Source organism: Triticum aestivum, chromosome 7D (genome assembly GCF_018294505.1).
Source record: "Triticum aestivum cultivar Chinese Spring chromosome 7D, IWGSC CS RefSeq v2.1, whole genome shotgun sequence".
NCBI classification, from domain to species: Eukaryota; Viridiplantae; Streptophyta; class Magnoliopsida; order Poales; family Poaceae; genus Triticum; species Triticum aestivum.
This window is the reverse complement of record NC_057814.1, coordinates 529,040,058-529,043,626: the sequence shown is the minus strand read 5'-3', so window position 1 is coordinate 529,043,626 and position 3,569 is coordinate 529,040,058. Positions and strand designations below refer to the sequence as shown.

Here is a 3,569-nt window from a genome sequence, read left to right as displayed (position 1 = left end):
ACAAACATAGCCATAATCTGACCATTCATGACAAACTTCCTTCAAATAGTTTACTTAACTTCCATTTTATGTTTCATATATCTCACTTAATTTCCGGGCTGCAGTTGGTCTCTGCACCATCAAACAATTCACCTATTTTTTGTTGTATTAGTTGCTTATCTTCTTGGTCTCTTCAAATAGTTCACTTGACTTCCATTCTAGGTTTCGTATAGTTCGCTTAACTTGTAGGTTGGAGTTGGTCTCTAGGCCAATTGGCGCAATGGGTCATCTGGTGGTATTGAAGATCCAAAAAGAGATAGATTCATCTAGCTACTATATGGACCCTAAGGTCCTCATGGAAATACTCACACATAGTCATGGAGGCCGCAAGGTTGATGAAGGAGCCTCCGGCAATGGATTCCCCTTCCGGTAGATCTCTGAAATAGGCCTCCAGACTGGATTTTCATCAAACGGGAACTTGCGGTGGCAGAAAAATTCTTCTATAAATATGGTAGAGGGTTTCGTAGGAATTTATAGCAGTGGAATGGACAAAGGGTGATTAAGGTGGGCCCCACATGACCTAGGGCACGCCCTAGGGCTAAGGCGCGCCAGGTGGTTATGTGCCCCCCTGTGGCTCCTCACGATCTCCCCCAAAGCTTCTTGGGTCCTTTGTTACCCAGAAAATCGAATTAAATCAACAAGTTATTTTGACCTCCGTAGATATTGATTTCCTGTAAAACCAAAATCATGCAGAAACAAGGAACTAACAGTAAGCACTAAATTAACGGGTTAGTCCAGATTAACAATATAAATGGTATAAAAAGTATACAAAAGTGATAATATAACATCATAGAACAACAAAAATTATAGATCCGTTTGAGGTCTATCAGCCGCTAGTTGCAAAACACCCCAATATCAATTGAACAGATGGAGTAGCCTTTTTGTTGAGGTGTGGTATACAATACTTGAAAGAAACACAGTGATATCAATTGATCGTGGAAGATATAGAAATATGCTTTCCAAATTGTTCTAGCAATAACCCAAATTTACACCTTCGCACTAGTCTCATCACAGGCACACACCTCACGGGCCCACGAACCAGAAATCCATCAGAAAATTTGTGGCACCGAGCAACGCCGTGCGCAAACACAATCCATCCAAAAACCATTTGGTCCTACCTCTCATCCACCTACCCGAGATGCACGTCCTCCTCGCATCACCGCACCCTGCCTCACCCTAAAAAATGAAACACACCTCCCCGCCACGTCATGTATCCATGCAGCCCTTTTTCCCATTCCCCGCCACCCATCTCTCACTCAACGCCCCGCACCCCGCATCACACGGATCGCAGCCGCGCTCCTAGTCCCAAACTGCACAGCTATAAAGCCACCTCGCCCCACATGACACAACATCAACATTAGACCTAACTATTTTCTCCCCCGCCCGCCGCCGCCACCACTCTTGAGACCTAACTATCTTCCCCTCCAACCTCAACCACCAATATTCTCTAGATCTAACCATCTTCTCCTCCACCCTTCACCGCCGCCACCACTCTTTAGACCTAACAATCTTCTCCTCCACCCTTTGCCGCCACCACCACTCTTTAGACCAAACAATCTTCTCCTCCACCGCAACCACGAACATTCTCTAGATCTAACTATCTTCTCCTCCACCCACTGCTGCCACCACCACTCTCTTGATATGTTTGCCCTCATAATTGTGATCCATCGTCTATGTTTTCCTCTTAGTTCAGATATGTGGTATTCCAAGGCACCTACGCAGTGCACCATTCGCGTATTCCCGACGAACCACAGTCGCTGCCCAAATATTAGGCCATGCTCCATTTACATCTCGAACTAAGACAACGAGATCCAAAGTCAAAGGTAAGGAAAATTAATTTATTCACTAGGAGCAAAAAAGGTTTCTACTCATACCATTTTTATAGGGAGCAAATTAGAACTAAATGCATGTTACCCAGGATTCTGCGGAAATCTCATTATTCAAGTGCAGTAAGCGCGTTAAGATGCCACTTTTGAAACGGAGAAGGCGAGGTCTAAAATCCAAGGTAAGGAAAAGTAATTTACTCATTAGGAGCATAAAAGGTTTGTCTTGATACCATATTTGTTTTTTCTAGGGAGCATATTAGAACTAAATGCCTATTTTCCAGGCTTCTGTGAAATCTCATTGTTCAAGTGCAGTAAGTGCGTTAAGATGCCACTTTTGGAACGGAGAACACGAGGTCTAAAATAAAAACATAGAAAAAGTAATTTATTCACTAGGAGCATAAAGGTTTCTGTTGATATCATTTTTGTCTTGATACCATATTTGTTTTTTCTAGGGAGCATATTAGAACTAAATGCCTATTTTCCAGGCTCCTGTGAAAATCTCATTGTTCAAGTGCAGTAAGTGCGTTAAGATGCCACTTTTGGAACGGAGAACACGAGGTCTAAAATAAAACATAGAAAAAGTAATTTATTCACTAGGAGCATAAAGGTTTCTGTTGATATCATTTTTGTTTTTCCTAGGGAGCATATTAGAACTAAATGCCTATTTTCCAGGCTTCTACGAAAATCTTATTGTTCAAGTGCACTAAGTGCGTTAAGACTCCACTTTTGGAACGGAGAAAACGAGATCTAAAATCAAAGGTTAGGAAAAGTAATTTATTCAGTACGAGCATACAAGGTTTCTGTTGATATCATTTTCGTCGTTTCTAGGGAGCGTATGAGAACTAAATTCCTATTTTATAGGCTTCCGTGAAAATATCATTGTTCACGTGTAGTAAGTCCATTATGATGCCACTTTTGGAGCGGAGAAGACAAAATATAGAATCAAAGGTAAAGAAAAATAATTTGTTCATTGGGTGCATAAAGGTTTCTGTTGATATCATTTTTGTTTTTCCTAGGGAGAATATTAGAACTAAATGCCTATTTTCCAGGCTTCTGCGAAAATCTCATTATTGTTCAAGTACAGTAAGTGTGTTAAGGTACCACTTTTGGAACGGAGAAGAAGAGGTCTAAATTCAAAGGTAAGGAAAAGTAATTTATTCAGTAGGAGCATAAAGGTTTTTTGTTGGTGCCATTTTTTCTTTTTCTAGGGAGCATATAAGAACTAAATTCCTATTTTACAGGCTTTCGTGAAAATCGCATTGTTCAAGTGTAGTAAGTGCTTTAAGATGCCACTTTTGGAATGGAGAATATGATGTCTAAAGTCAAAGGTAAGGGAAAGCAATTTATTTAGTAGGAGCATAAAAGGTTTCTGTTGGTACCATATTTGTTTTTTTTTCAAGGATCTTATTAGAACTAAATGCCTATTTTCTCGGCTTCTGTGAAAATCTTATTTTTCAAGTGCAGTAAGTGTGTTAAGATATTCGACTAGAATTATACCAAGGTGATCTTTTGAATTATGCGTGACTAGAATTATTCCAAGGTGATATTTTGAATTATGTGTCTATGCTGATGAAGTTGTATGAAGTAACCAATCAAGGGCACATCTATCCAACACAACAACCACCTCACTTGGGATTCATTGAAAAATTCAGCCTATTGTTACTAGCTTCTAATTCAGCCTATTATTATTTTTTGACTGTAAAC

At 40.1% G+C, this 3,569-nt stretch overlaps 1 protein-coding gene across 1 annotated transcript in view; it reads left to right on the top strand.

Annotated features, from left to right (window-relative positions):
* The first annotated feature begins 1,428 nt into the window (after window positions 1-1,428).
* LOC123166508 (uncharacterized) overlaps window positions 1,429-3,569 on the top strand; it is a 10,392-nt gene continuing 8,251 nt past the window's right edge. Inside the window, exons 1-6 of the mRNA XM_044584317.1 lie at window positions 1,429-1,862; window positions 1,958-2,044; window positions 2,538-2,624; window positions 2,727-2,813; window positions 2,915-3,004; window positions 3,107-3,193. The gene's annotated coding sequence lies outside the window, so the exon portion shown is untranslated. The remainder of the gene's footprint in view (window positions 1,863-1,957; window positions 2,045-2,537; window positions 2,625-2,726; window positions 2,814-2,914; window positions 3,005-3,106; window positions 3,194-3,569) is intronic.